The 16,312-nt window shown below is 39.3% G+C and overlaps 1 long non-coding RNA gene across 3 annotated transcripts in view; it reads left to right on the plus strand.

Annotated features, from left to right (window-relative positions):
- Positions 1–16,312, plus strand: part of LOC132373280 (uncharacterized) — a 205,689-nt gene that overhangs the window by 84,322 nt on the left and 105,055 nt on the right. For all 3 annotated transcript variants that reach the window (XR_009505398.1, XR_009505397.1, XR_009505399.1), the window contains exon 2: positions 16,048–16,162. This is a non-coding gene — a long non-coding RNA (uncharacterized LOC132373280). The remainder of the gene's footprint in view (positions 1–16,047; positions 16,163–16,312) is intronic.

The raw sequence follows: 16,312 nt of genomic DNA on the forward strand, positions 1-16,312 counted from the left end.
ATGGATGCAAGGGTGCCTTATAAAACTCGAGGGCAGAGTACAGCTGGGTCTCAGGATGGGACCAGAGGCAAGAAAGCCACTGGGAACCAGGAAATAAGACCCTCTCCATCTTGAGCCTTTTCTTCTCTCTGTACATACACTGAAACAAAGTAGGATCCTGTGGGGATCCTGGCCACAAAAGCCTGTCTGTGCCCCCATTTCTTGATTACAGGAAATAGGCTTTATTCAGCCTCCATGACCTTTCCTGAGTTTCAATGAGCAGGTTCAAACAGTCGCTAATTACGGAAGGGAGTGGATGTGGAGACACGGGAGGAACAGTCAAAAGATACGACAGTGCAAACTTGGGGCAAAGTCCTGTTTCCCCCTCAAGGAATACACATAACAATATCTCTGAGCTGATTTGCAGATACTGAAACCCTCACCAGGTGGGAGAATTTAACTGTATGCTGTCCACAAGCACTTAGACACTAGACCAGTTGGAGCCTGAAGGTTGATGATGCTGACTCCCACTTACCTCACCACCAGCCAATCAGAAAATGTCCACGAGCTGATCACGCCCTCTTTGAACCATTACTATAAAACTTCTCACCACCACCTCCAGGTTGGGACACACAGTTTTGAGGGCACTAGGCTGCTGTGGCCCCCTTTGCATGGCAAAGCAATAAAGCTAATCTTTTCTACTTCACCCAAAACTCTGTCTCTGAGATTTAATTCAGTGTCAGGGTACAGAGGCTGGATTTGCCTTCAATGCTTCATTTTTCTCTTTCCCTGTGGGTGGCATTCTCTGCTCGCTACTTCGTATAACAGGAAACATGGGCAACCATGGCTTTCTGGTTTGCATGTTCTGGGTTTAGCCACAGGGAGCGGCTGACTCTTTCTCAGTAGCCCTTGATCTTGCTCTCAATTCTATTTTCACTGGAAAGGGTCACCAATTGACCTGGCACAGGTTAGAGTTTCACCTCTTGTCCCATTAGCTGTGCAATATGACTGTGTGTATCCCATCCTCTCTCCCCCAAGCTGTGGGCTGTAGTTGAGGGACACAGTTAAAGGAGGGGTAGAGCTGGGAAGATATTCCAAATTGTCTTCAGTGTCTGAGTGTCCTTAGTGACTGAGATCAGGAAATAATAAGAAAATTTTAAATCATGTAACATCTTCATGCTGTGCACTAGAGATGAAATGAAGCAGTCTCTTGATAGGAACTCTTAAAAAGAGTGTCTTGGGAAGGCAGCCAACACCTGTACTTGGGACTTTCGCCAGACGAAAAACGCTGCAATTTTCCTGCACCCCTGGATTAAATATGTGTACAGAAAGGATTTCAGTTATTGTAAGAAGAAGAAAAGAATGTCATGGAAGAATGTCTGGTTCTCACCCCCTCTAGGGTTAGAGGAATATTTGTCAGGAAGGAAAAAGGAATGTGGCAGACAGGCCCTCTGTGTCTACCAGATGTTCTCTGACAATATGTATTGTTAAAACTGCATTTAAATTATGAGAGCCAGCCCACCAAACAATGAAATATCCAGTGGCATGTTGAGTCCCATTCATTAGGCCTTTCTGGCTGTTGCACTGGGTCAAGCTACCATTTCTTGACGTGAAATTTTAGTCTGTCTCTGGAATATTAGCCCTTTGGCCCTCTCCCTGGCTCAGAAGGTACATGAGAAGTACTTTTCTCTGTCTCTTACCCTCTTCAACCCTTTGGAATTTCTTTTGAAGTGGTGAAATAATAATAGTAGTAAACACTCAGTGAATGCTAAGTTCTTTACATCCATTATTTCACTTAATTCTTTCACCAGTCCTGTGAGATAGGAAACTGAGCCTTTTTTATTTCTTTAAAAAATAAGCAAACTTTGGAGAAATGCAAATCAAAACTACAATGAGTTATTACCTCACACATATCAGAATGGCCATCATTAAAAATTCTACAAATAGCAAATGCTGAAGAAGATGTGGAGAAAAGGGAACCCTCCTACACTGTTGGTGGGAATGTAACTTGGTGCAGCCACTATGGAGAACAGTATGGAGGTTCCTTAAAAAACTGAAAATAGAGCTACCATATGATCCAGCAAATCCCACCCCTGGGCATATATCCGAAAAAGACGAAAACTCCAATTCAGAAAGATACATGCACACCAGTGTTCACAGCAGCACTATTTACAAAAGCCAAGACATAGAAGCAACATAAATGTCCACTGACAGATGAATGGATAAAGAAGATGTGATATATCTATCATATATATATATATATATATATATATATATATATATATATATAAAACATATACATAACATGTATATATATAACATATATATATATGTTGCAGCAACATGGACGGACCTAGAGATTATCATACTAAGTGAAGTAAGTCAGACAGAGAAAGGCAAATACCTTATGATATCACTTACATGTGGAATCTAAAAAAATGATACCAATGAATTTATTTACAAAACAGAAATAGACTCACAGACATTGAAAACAAACTTATGGTTACCAAAGGGGAAGGGGGGAGCAATAAATTAGGAGTTTGGGATTACAATATACACACTACTGTATATAAAATAGGTAAACAACAAGGACCTACTGTGTAGTACAGGGGACTATATTAAATATCTTTTAACAACCTATAATGGAGAAGAATCTGAAAAAGAATATGTACATATATGTATAACTGAATCACTTTGCTGCACACCTGAAACTAACACAACATTGTAAATCAATTATACTTCAATAAAATAAGTAAATATTAAAAAATAAGGAAACAAACAAATGCCAAACAAACATCCTCTGGGCCAGGCCCTCCATTTCTTCATCACAGAGATTATGTTTCAGTGGTTGCTGATCTGAGGACAGGGTCCAGACAGAGATTAATGAGAAACCCTAACCCTCTCTGTAACGTGAGCAGGTCCTGGGACCACAAGCCTGGCTTCAGAAGAAATGGTGTAAGGAGCCAAGAGCCCAGATTGTCCACAGTGGAGTATTAGCTCCTTGGCTAAGGAAAGACGAACACTCAACACAGGCTCTGGCCTGGGGTTTGGGTGTATGATGCTCAAGTCACTCTTTCCCTTTCAGTTTGAAGCCACTACGATCAGGAAGAAGGGTGAGGCCAGGTGACTCAGTGTACAAATAAGCATATTTAAATTTTAATGTCCCTGGGAAATTATGGTGGATTGCTTTTAATCCGGAATGTGATGACTGTGATCCTTTCTACAGATGCCCGCCTGGTAGGGCATCACAATACTCACCTAGTCTTCAGTCAAAATGTGGTTGCCCCCATTTGCTTTAGTGGGCAAAGTTCTTCCCTCTCTCCCCTCACCCTCTGATTCCCTGTTAACCATATACCATCCTCTGTGATTACTTCCCTGGGGGCTTGGAAAGTAGCTTAATTGTTGCCTCTTTGCCTCAATTTCTACTTTCAGTTAAATAACAGTAACCCAAGTTCTATCCCATTCCACTTCCATCCCTTATCTTTAACTTCAGAAAAGTTTGAATAAAGCTGGAGTCTCTCACAGGGACCTATACTCTAGACTCTTCCTTCTTTGCTGTTCCTGGAAGGACCAAGAACACTCTTGCCTCTTGGCCTTTGCATTTGCTGTTTCCTCTCCTTGGTATGCATATGGGTTACGTTTTTACTTCTTTCAGCTATAAAGTTACTTTACTAAAGAGGACTTCCCTAATTCTCCTCCTTCTTCCCTTTCCTCCTCACTTTCTGTATTTTTCTCTAGAGCATTATCAGTATCTGACATGTCAGCAACATACCATGGATATATCTGTTTATCTCTCTACAATAGAATATAGGCTCTGGAAAGCATTGCCTTTGCTTTTTTTTTTTTTTAAACATCTTTATTGAAGTATAATTGCCTTACAATGGTGTGTTAGCTTCTGCTTTATAACAAAGTGAATCAGTTATACATATACAATATGTTCCCATTTCTCTTCCCTCTTGCATCTCCCTCCCTCCCACCCTCCCCATCCCACCCCTCTAGGTGGTCACAAAGCACCGAGCTGATCTCCCTGTGCTATGCGGCTGCTTCCCACTAGCTATCTATTTTACATTTGGTAGTGTATATATGTCCATGACACTCTCTTACCCTGTCACATCTCACCCCACCCCCTCCCCATATCCTCAAGTCCATTCTCTAGTAGGTCTGTGTCTTTATTCCCGTCTTGCCACTAGGTTCTTCATGGCCTTTTTTTTTTTCCTTAGATTCCGTATATATGTGTTAGCATACTGTATTTGTTTTTCTCTTTCTGACTTACTTCACTCGGTATGACAGACTCTAACTCCCTCCACCTCATTACAAATACCTCCATTTCATTTCTTTTTATGGCTGAGTAATATTCCATTGTATATATGTGCCACATCTTCTTTATCCATTCATCTGTCGATGGACATTTAGGTTGCTTCCATGTCCTGGCTATTGTAAATAGAGCTGCAATGAACATTTTGGTACATGACTCTTTTTGAATTATGGTTTTCTCAGGGTATATGCCCAGTAGTGGGATTGCTGGGTCGTATGGTAGTTCTATTTGTAGTTTTTTAAGGAACCTCCATACTGTTCTCCATAGTGTCTGTATCAATTTACATTCCCACCAACAGTGCAAGAGTGTTCCCTTTCCTCCACACCCTCTCCAGCATTTATTGTTTGTAGATTTTTTGATGATGGCCATTCTGACTGGTGTGAGATGATCTCTCATTGTAGTTTTGATTTGCATTTCTCTAATGATTAATGATGTTGAGCATTCTTTCATGTGTCTGTAGACCATCTGTATATCTTCTTTGGAGAAATGTCTATTTAGGTCTTCTGCCCATTTTTGGATTGGGTCGCCTTTGCTTTTTTATTGTCATCCCCAGGATTCAGTAGAGTGCTGTCCCAACATAGATGCTCAATGAATATTTTCTGAATGAGTAAATGAAATGCAACCATCAGGGTGGTTAAAAAAACCCAAAACTCCGAAACAAAAAAAACAAAATAACAATAAAAAATCTTACATGTGACAACAAAGGTACTATGATTGAACACATTTCCTATTTGTTTTCTTGTATTTTATATCCCAGGTATAAAATCAGGCTTCCTCATGGATTCCTTTTTTCCTCAGAGCTGTAAAGCTCAATCAGCCTCCCTGCATTTCCACATATACTCCCAACCCCTGAAAGACTTCCGTATTTTTACAATGCCAGGAAGGAGTGACATAACAATACGTCTGGTGACCCATTTATAATGGGCCACACTTAAAACTATCCTGTGTTAAAGGGGACTGTTTTAAATGGACCACCCTGTATGTTACATTAGATTGTGCCTTTCTGCCAATGAACTCAGAAGTGTTTTATAAATAAAGAGACGATATTAGAGAAAGGAATTCTCTCTCTCTCTCTTTTTTTTTCTTTTAATTCACATGGAAAATTTTATTGTACAAATCTTCTGATCAGATGTGCAATGACAAAGAATTTAGCCCAGGAAGATGATTTTTCTGGTTCAGAATCTCCCTGTTATGATTTGTTGATGCTAAAATGTAGGCTTCAGTTTTGGGGGGGAAACTAGAGAAGACTAGATTCCATAGAAACAAGTACTTTTCTATGGAAAAGATCCTCTAAACTTCACTTCCTTCTTCCTAAAGGGTTTCTGCTGGGTCCCTAAAAGGAACCTCAAGTTCAAGAGAGAAAAGGAAAAGCAGGCTAATTTACAGCTGTTCCAAGAATGCAGTTGCTGGATATATCCTGACAGGGGGTTCTGTTGTGCTTTGAAGAATAACATGAAAATTCAAGCTCAGAATGAGCTTCTGTAATATAAAAATTAAAACTCCACTCCAAACCTTCACCCGCATCTAAAGCCAAGTCCTTTTAGACGTGCGGTAGGGATCTGTTTACTTTGTATGGAAAATCATTTTCTTTTTATTAGCAACCTCCAGGGTTTCTTGATGATCTGAAAGGCTGTTACCTCTCAAAGGGCAGTCATGGGGCATTCTTGGCACAAACAGAGGCCAGAAAGACTGGAAATCTTATTTTGCAACATTTTGTGCCTGGCTTTTAAAGTCAAAGAAGACAAATGGTTCTGATACATTCAGCAATACCTTTAAATTTGAATTGCCTTATTGTCCTGAACTGACCTGGGGAGGTTAAAAACCAAACCCAAACAAAATAAACAAAAAATAAAAATGAAAACTGAAACCAACATATCATGAACAACTTTTTCCTTTCTCAGAGAGCAAATTTGAGCCAGGAGAAGGTAGCTGTTCTCTTCCTATTTTAATCAAGAAACCAAGCACAAGATTTCTTCATTGCTTACTTATTGGACTCATTATGGGGTGGGGGATGGTGAGGGATTCAGCAGTCTTTAGACACATTTTTAGTTCCATCTTTTCCTTGCTGTCACCATGTCCACTTTTGCTTTCCTGCTATTGTTCAATTGTTCACCTTTAACAAGCAGGCCATCCTGACTTCTTCTCATTTCATCAAATTCTACCAAGAGACGTCCTCTAACAGATATGCCTTAAATATTCCAGTTCACAATGATCTCCCCATCTCTCACCTATAGCCAAGATTTTCCAGGGACCCAAGTACTCTTCTGTTGGAATTAGGTATTTTTTCCATCTCTCTAGTGTTACAATTAAGTCAAATAAACTCTTCCCAGCAACCTTCTGACTTTTCTGAGCTGCCAAATCACCCCTGGATTCCCTACCCAGGAACCCAAACCCTTGAATTTCAGTGGCCTGTAGGCTCCTTTGTTCAACTGTAACCCCTCCAGTGGCCAGCTCCCTCTGCCTTTCAAATGCCTTCTAATCCACACATCATTTTTCTTTTCACTTTACCATCTATTCACTGACATCAAATCCACTCTTTGTTCATGTTTCCTAGCCTCCAGCCCTCCTAGTGCCAAAGTGGTCCACTTGTTGAGTGATCCTATCAGTCGACTCTGGCTCATTACAAAATGAGTATGCCCTAACCCCACACTTCCATATGGCCTCATGATATTATTGTAATTACATTCTCCGTCTACAGTAGGCAAAATGAAACACATGCTGTAAGAGTGGGTGTGTTTCAAGCTGGTTCCCAAGGCAGACTTTAATAGAAAATGAGTGAGGTCACCCTTAGGACCTTTTCTACCTATTGGCTCCTTCCTGGAATGGGATTTCCTGATAGTTAACATTTCTCGGTCAGATCACATAAAATACCTGCTTCTGGATCTCATGTTTAAGTCTTTAGACCACATAGGTGATGATTTTGAGTGGAGACTGTAATAAAACCTCAGCAGGGTATATGATAATCCCAAGTGTATTGTAAAGTTTGAGGGAAATTGAGGGTAAGGGCCGGGGAATAAGTGGAGATGGATTTATGTAATAATTAAGCTATCATTTATTGAGGAATTACTTTGGGCCAGGCACTAGCTAGTTATTTTATACATGTTCTCTTAATTAAATGTGGCTAGAGACTTTTGATTAAAAGTTATCACTGAATTCTACCTTCTAGAGTTTATTTCCTAGACTGCCCTTTTTCTGTATGTGATGTTTAGAACATGAATCGAAGAAGCTGAGACATCTGTGTTCAAGTGTTTCCTCTTTTATGTGGGTGAGAATATTAATAATCTTAAAATAAGATCATCAATTTCTCATCTATAAAATATGGGAATGATAATACCTACTTAATGGGATTGATGTGACAAGTAAATTAGATATTATGATCAAGATGTGAATTACAGTGACTGTTCTATGATAGGTGTTTAATAAATGAGAGCAGTGGTTATAATATTTACCTAGATATATGCTTCTGGCAAGGGAGGAGGCACCCAGAGCCAACCTTGCTGGTACTAAGATTCTTTATTTGGGAGGTGACATCACCAAGATGATGACATAGATTGTTTCTAACTTTGCTTCCCCTCACAAGAAGAATGACTATTATCTATTCAAGGATAAGATACCACTATGGAAAGCAGTGTGGAGGATCCTTTAAAAAATAAAAATAGACCTCCTATATGATTCAGAAATTCCACTCCTGGAATTTATCCAATGGAAATGAAAACACTAACTTCTAAAGATATCTGCATCCCCATGTTAACATCAACATTACCTACAATAGCTAAGACATGGAAACAACCTAAGTGTCCATCAATGGATAAAAGGATAAAGAAATTGTATATGTAAACACAATGGATATTATTCAGCCAAAACAATGAGGAAACCCTACCATTTGGAACTTGAAGGCATGTTGCTAAGTAAAATAAGTCAGTCAGAAAAAGACAGATACTGTATGATCTCTCTTATATATGCAATCTAAAAAAAACCCAAACAAAGCAAAACAAAACCAAGCTCATAGAAAAAGAGATCAGACTTGTGGTTACCAGAGGAGGAGGGTTGAGGGAGGGAGAATTGGAGGAAGGTGATCAAAATGTTCAAATTTCCAGTTATAAGATAGACAAGCACTAGGGATGTAATTACATGTTCAGCTAACACTGCTGAATGATATATAGAAAAGTTGTTAAGAGGATAAATCTTGAGTCCTCATCCATAAGGAGAAATTTTTTTTCTTTTCTTTTCTTTTTATTGTATCTATATGAGAAGATGGATGTTAGCTGAACCTACTGTGGTAATCATTTCACGACAGATGTAAATCAAACCATCATGCTGTATGCCTTAAACTTGTACAGTGATGTATGTAAATTATTTCTTGGTAAAACTGGAAAAAAATTCTTTATTTAAGGTTTTGTGAATGAACAGTTATACCGTGATTCATAAAGGTTCTGAACACCTTAAAGTAATGGACCCATGGGTGTTCACAGAGTTAGTGAGGAAAATGGATGGGAAAGTCATAAACACCCCACAAACCTCAGTCCCTCAAATGGGGTCTTTAATAGTAAACCGAGGTTCACTTACAGAGCTCCCATAACAAATGAGCATATGGTGAGCATTTGAGAGAGAAATACATATCCATTGAGGAAGCTCTTAAGTTCTTGGGAATTTGGGAAGAGTAGGGAAAAAAATGTCTTAAAAATGAGAAATGAGAAAATTAGGGAAACTCTCTGTGGTTTATTCTTTGTTAAAAATCGCAAATAGTTTATGTCTGCATTTAGAGCTCTGAGCTAAGATGCATTCCTCCACACTATGACCTGGAGAAAACAGATCTTCATGCCCTTTAATCCATGACCACTGTAGATCAAGTTACCTCTCTGAAAGAACTTTTCTTTCTCTGGCCAACTAAATGAATTGAAATTGATGTACTTAATTGTTTTCTAAATTGCAATTTTTCTCCCCAGATGTTTTTTATCAATGTTGAGCCCAATGGGCTCTGTCAGTCACATGGGGAGATGAAGTCATGTGGTAATAAAAGGGAAGGAGTTGGGGGAGGAAGGGAAATGCCATACAGTATATTGTCTAATTGAAAAATGTGCCACATAAATGCTGAACTTGAAACCTCTCCCTCCCTGAGGGCTACTCGCAACAAACAATACACATATCTTCTGCACTGGAAAGATTAGACTTCTCCCCTTTCTTCATTATTAATGCAGGCCAGTGCAAGAGTTTCCTTCCTTTACTTTTCTTGGGTGAAGTCACTGTACTGGAATTGTGATGCAAGGCAACAAAATTCCAAAGTGGAAGGTTTTAAGCTTTTAAGCTTTACCCTGCAGAAGGTAGGGGCATCAGGATTAGAGGATGGGGGTTGAGGTGATGGTGATGAAGGACAGCATTAGACTAAGCTCTTACCTTGTAGAGGGGAGAATGAGAAATAGCAATAACATCCAAGAATGTGTCTGAGAAGTGGTTGCTAATGACAATACAACCTGACATGGAAGAGGATTCTTGTGGGAATATGGTACTTGGGAAAGTCAGAAAATCTCAGGCTCGAATGCATGCCAATAAAAGCTTGAAACAGAAGTGGTGTGGAGCGGGAAGGACAGACAAAAGGGGAAGGGTAGATGTGTTTCTCATAGCAGGAAGGAGAGGTTTGCAGATGTAGGATCCATGCCAGCATTTGAGAGAGAAAGGAAGACAAGGGGAGAGAGCTGATGCTCACAAACAAACCTAAAGAAGTGAAAGGAAGACCCCTCCCCCAATTCCCCATAGTGGAAAATAGATGGGAACTGACTGCAGTACAAAAGTGTGGGTCCAGAAGGTCCTTGAGAGATTTTTCTAGTCCTCTACCTATCGTCACTTGCCCTGTACTTTGCCCTGATTACATAAAATCAGTCCAGCTTTTTCGACTCTGTAGGAAATGACTTGTAACCAACGGGATGGTAACTAAAAGGTTTCTATTAGCCCTCACTGTCAAAAAGACCTTTCTCTCGTATCAGGAAAAAAGCCTCTTTCCTCTTGTCGCGTCATCACTGAAGAAGGAGGACACCTGGTCATTATAGAAGAAATCCAATGAATCACTCATTTAATTTTTTACTCATTTAATTTAGCTGTACCTCACGTTTGACAAAAACAAACTCCAGGGACTTCTTCAAGTTCTTTGATTGCACTGGAATCTTAATGAATCAACCACTTCTTTGAAATATGAGGACTATTGCCCAAGGTTTATAATCCTTTGTAATTTTCTTTGTAGTGATATTGGAGTAACTAGATTCAAGCTGCATGACAGTCAGCCATACATAATAGCAAAGCTTTAGGGGGAAAAAATCACAGTGTATTAAGATGTAGATGATAGGGGTTTTGTCTGGGCTCTAAAATTTACCTTAACCTCTCAGTTCTTCTTTGGAAAATCATCATCATCATTGTCATCATCATCGTCATCATCATCATCATCGTTGCCATCACTTTTCCTCTCATCTTCTTATACTTCTTCGTCTTTTCCTCCTATTTTCCCTCTTCTCCTTCCTTTCTAACTTCTTCCTCCTTCTTTCCCTTTTTCTTGGCTCTTTTTCTTTTCCCTTTCTTCTTTTGCCCCTCCTCCTTCCTCCTTTCATTTTCTTCTTCTCTTGATGTTTTCCTTTTCCTCCTTCTTTCCCTTTTCTTCCTCCTCCTTCACTTTTTTTCTTCCCTATCCCCACTTCCCCCTTTTCTTTTCCTGTACAATTTTTAAAGTTTACATTCTGTAACAAGATTAGACAAGCATTTTACTGATGTCATCTCATTTCATCTAGGTATCAGCCCTAGATATTATTTTTAGATGAGGAAATTAAGTGTCAGAGAAAATAAGTAATTTACCCTTCACAGGGCTAGTAGATGTGACTCTGGGTCTCTCTGATTCCAGATCCATGCTTTTAGCAAAATCTTCCCTAGGAGGGAATGATAAGTATAGGGAACAGAAAAAATAAAAAATTATAATAATTAAAATTTGTAATTTGAGAGAATAAAACATTTTGTACTTATAAAAATTTGGAGTAAACTGAGATGAGATAATTACAACATTATATGATAAGTACATTTTAAGAGAAAAATCTATAAAGAAGAAATCATAGAGATGTGACAATACTTTGAAATACAAAAAGATCTTTAAAAGTACAAATAATTATTTATTAGCTCTCACAGTAGATTCTCAAGAATGAATGTGCTATTACAAAGGACTTGACATTCTTTGTGATCTGATCATAAATTATAATCAGCTATCAAGAATAGAAGACCAAATTACAGTTGCTTTACACTTAACTAAAAGAATTCTGGAGATAAACTGTTCCAGGGCAGTTGGAGTGGCTCAATTATGTTATCAAAGTCCCCTTTTTATCCCTCTCTTTTTACTCTACCATTGTCAGCATGTTGTCTTTTAGTCCATAGACTTGTACCTCATTATGTTAAGATGACTGCCACAGCTCCCAGCATCCCATTCTCACCTCGTTACATTTAGGGATAGAGGGAAAGTTTTGTTCCTTGAGAGTTTTTTGTCTCCTTTTTTTAAAGAAAGAAAATAGTTTCTAGAAGCTTCTCTCACCTGCCCCCCAGCAGACTTTCTCTTTTGTTTCATTAGCGAGAGCTGGGTCACATGCCAACCTCTGATCACTGGCAAAGAGAATGGAATGGCAAGTGGGGCTGGAGAAGGGGCTAAACTTCTTCAGAAGTATGGAGTCTGCTGGCTACCTAAATATATTTGGAGTGTAATTAGCAGGTAAGATGGGGAGATGGATGCTAGGTAGATAATGAACAGTGTCTGCTACACTACCCTATTCATTTCACATGGAAAAATGCCTTCCTTAATTTCCCTTGACTGAGAGCAGACCCAAATGGAACATTTTGCCTTACAGAAACAAAGATGTTGAGGAAACAAGAATTCCATGAAATATTATCGTTAGTTTGACTCTTCCTTTCAAACTTTCAGCTATTCTGTTAGTATTCCAATCTAAATACTAGGAGAGCTTTGAACAGGAAAGTGGAGGAAAATGATTCAAAATTAAAGAGCAAGACAAGCTTTATTTTTTTTGAGAGGATATGGACAAGTGAGGGATAGGTATGTAAGTAAGTAAACATGTGTCACTAAAGATGGATGAAGCTTTACATTTGCACATGAAGAAACAGAGCTAATGACAGTCATGACGAAGGGATGAAGTAGTCAGAGGCTCTGGAAAGTCCTGAAAGATTCACAAATAGCATCCTTAATTTTTTTTGTTGAACCCAACACAGTGAGCCAAGGGCCTCAAGGATAATCTAATATCCAAGATAGCTAACAACAATAATAATAATGCTAATACATAGAGCTATGTGTCAGGCATTTTTCTTAACACTTTACCTATGTTAAATCATTTAACAGTTGACACTGCACTGTGAAGTAGATCTATCATCATCCCATTTTTCAGATGAGGAAACTGTGGCACAGACAGGTTAAGAACTTTCCCAAGCTTACACAGCTAGTAAAAGGCAAGCTTGTGATTTGTTATTGTTGTTGGTTTCTTACATTCTTCCAATGTATTATTTAATGTGCATCTGTTTTATGTGCAATGATTGGCTCTTTCAAATAATCATATTATTTAAGCCTAATAACATCTCTTTCCTTAACAACAGATTCAGGAAAATGTGGATATTTACACACTTTACTCTTAAACATAAGCACTCTTTGGAAATCATTATTGATTTCATCAAGGAGCTGTTTCAGCCACGATCGCATAATTCAAAGTAAACACCAATTGGGTTAAAAGACAATACAGGCAGGCTGAAATAAACCAAATGATTCTGAACAATTAATCTATGTATTTCACTTAGATAAGAGCAATAATTTGAATGGCAAAATGTTGTATATTATCCTATAATCCTTTATGACAGTGTAACAGTCTTTTCGACATTTAAGGGGATTACACTGAGATTGGGAAAACAACTGACTTGATCCAACAGAGGTTTATCTGCGGGCTTGCAGCTTGTTTCTTCTTTCTCTCTCCTTCCTTGAGATAACTTTTCAGTTTAGAGTTTACCGGGGACATCGTGATTGTATCTTCAGTTAACATGGGGCTGTGCAGCTCCTCGGGAGGAAGGCACGGTTCCTCGGTAGCACCTGTGCTTTTGATTGTCATGGCTTCTTTAACCCTTTTCCTTTGACCCATTCAATGGCTAATGAGCTTGGATCAATTTCAGAACCACAGCCAAATATTTTAAACCTGGCAGCCATAAGTTTTACCTTTTCATTCACTTGAATCTATAATTTCATTACATTACTACCAGCTGGAGCATTCACAAATCTAGTTCAAACTTTTTTAGATGTCTTGTCAAGGAGCTGTTCATTGTTAGAATTCTCTTAATGACCAACAACCTCCTTGGAATAGAGCTGGGCCCAGTCCAACAGCTCCTGTTCCTCCATGAGCAGTACGTCCAAGGCTACTGGTCCCTAGTGGTCCACCTAGGTGCTACCATCTTGTAAAGGCCAGAGATAGGATTTAAACCAGGTGTTCTAGCACCAGAGTTCATGTTCTTAACACTTATCCTATATTATCTCTCTAGAATCTGTGTTTTTCATTGCTATATTAGAGTACTGAAGTTGTGGCAGGGTTATAATTTCAAAAGCACAGCCAAATAGGAAAGACCAATCAAGACTGTGTTATAAGGTTGAGAAGAATAAGACATACATGGCGATGATGAATTGGAATATTTGGGGAAAGAAATGAGGAACAGTTATGTTTTGAATGGAAACATTGGAGGAGGGGAAATTCACAGAGAGATAATCAGATGTGTTTCAGGTGGGCTGCTAAGCAACTGAATTCTTAAGTTTCCCACCTGAGAGTAAAGTGGGTTGATGGGGGCTGCTGTCCTGGCAGTTCTTTTATTCTTTTTCTCTCACCATCTCTCTGGCCTCTCTGGTTCACATGACCATGACATCACTATGAAGCTGCTCTACCAGAGTACTTTGTCCTGACATGGAGAAAGGACTTTCTGATATGCCAGACACCTACAATGGGATGAAGAATGGGAAGAGAGGTCTTCATTTTGGAAGCATTTCTTGTCTAACCAGGGATGTAGCCTCCAGTGACAACCTCTACCTATCAGATGATGGATGGGGCAGTGGGCCAGCCACCTAAGGTCTTAAGGCAGTACCAGGATACCTTTGAGGCTTAGCTCACAATGTAGTAGTTTCTTCTGTTTGTCACGTGACAAGGCCAAAGGTACTTTCAGGACCTTGTTTTCATGGTCTGGTGGTGAATAGCATTTTGGGGACAGCAATTCAATCATCCCTAATTAATGAAGAAGCAAGTCAGAAAGTGCTTTCATATATGCAGCTGCCTGAAGGTCAAGTGCGACCATGGAAACCCATGACTGGCCTGCAGTGTGTACAAGGCTCCACCTGCATGCAGCCTGATAACTGTATTTTTACAGAATCAGAGACCTATAGCATTTAAGACATTTTAAGGTAATGTATCTCATTCAAATCTTTCTCTTCACAGATGAGAAAACTGAAGTCCAGAGAGATTAAATAATTTATCAATTTACCCCAGAGACAGCTACTACCGTTGACACATGTTGTCTGACTTAGGGTCCAATGCTCTTTCCCATACACACACCTCCTTGGATCAATGACATTCTCTGGAAATGCGAAGAATGATTATTACTTGGACAAGCTGTATAGAGAAGGGACTTCAGAAATTCGACTTAGGGCAGAGGGGACAGCAAACCAGTTTGACTCAGCACTTTGCTTGAAACTGAGGCTTATTGGAGGCCAAATTGCAGGAGCCTCCATCATTTTGACTGAAATCCTTTTTGGGGGAGTGATCTTCTCACCCACATGAAAGTAAGGAATTCTTCCATATGCCCTTAAGTACTACTATTAAGGGAACTCGAAGAGGTCATTTACCAAATAGCTCCTTTACCCTTCCCACCAAGAATTCATTGCTTTAATTTAGGGGAGTGGTTTTTTTGGAGAATTGGCTAGCCCAACATTAAGTTGCATTCTAAGCTTGAATCATTTGCTTTTCTTCTTACTTCTCCTTTCTCTTTACCATTCTTCAGGATTTTACTTTATATTTTAAATAGAATATTGTTCTGTAAAACTAATAACAGTTCTTGGTTTAAAATTTTTCTTAAATACAGAAAAATACATAGTGAGAAGAAAATCTCCATCTGAATTCTGACCCTCAGGCTTCTAGTTCTCTTTTCTAAAGACAAACCCTAAAACAAGCTTCTTCTGTTTTCCTATACAATGTCTATTTAATTATATGTTAATATATAACAGCCTCTTTTTAAAAACATGGTAGCATATTATTCTCATTGTATTGTACCCCTGCTTTTTTCACGAATGTTTCTTTAAAATTATTACCTATTATGTAGAGATTTACCTTTTTCACTTTAATTATACTTCAACTTTAAAAGATTGGGGCTTCCCTGGTGGCGCAGTGGTTGAGAATCTGCCTGCCAATGCAGGGGACACAGGTTCGAGCCCTGGTCTGGGAAGATCCCACATGCCGTGGAGCAACTAGACCCGTGAGCCACAATTACTGAGCCTGCGCGTCTGGAGCCTGTGCTCCGCAACAGGAGAGGCCGCGATAGTGAGAGGCCCGCGCACCGCGATAAAGAGTGGCCCCCACTCGCCGCAACTAGAGAAAGTCCTCGCACAGAAACGAAGACCCAACACAGCCAAAAATAATAAATAAAAATTTTTAAAAAATTGATAAAATATCCTCTGTTTCATTCTGTTACTGTTCCTGTCTTTCTAGTGCCTGTCAGGTGGCCAGAACCTAGGAGATGAGTTTAACAGAACAGATCGCATGAACTGGTCCAGGAAGGCCTGTTGCTTCTAAGCCCAAGAACCCAGGAGCCCCTCTCCATCATGTAAGCCTCTTGGGTGACTGCTCTATAATGTAATTATCTGTCACATTCTGATTCTCAGATGACCTTCCCTGTCTGGCTTGGAGGAGAGGGTTGGTGGGGTCCTGAGAAGCCGACTTGCCTTGCGTTTGCTGTCTTGGCTGTTCTGTCATT

The sequence above is a fragment of the Balaenoptera ricei genome, chromosome 1, assembly GCF_028023285.1.
Source record: "Balaenoptera ricei isolate mBalRic1 chromosome 1, mBalRic1.hap2, whole genome shotgun sequence".
NCBI lineage: Eukaryota > Metazoa > Chordata > Mammalia > Artiodactyla > Balaenopteridae > Balaenoptera > Balaenoptera ricei.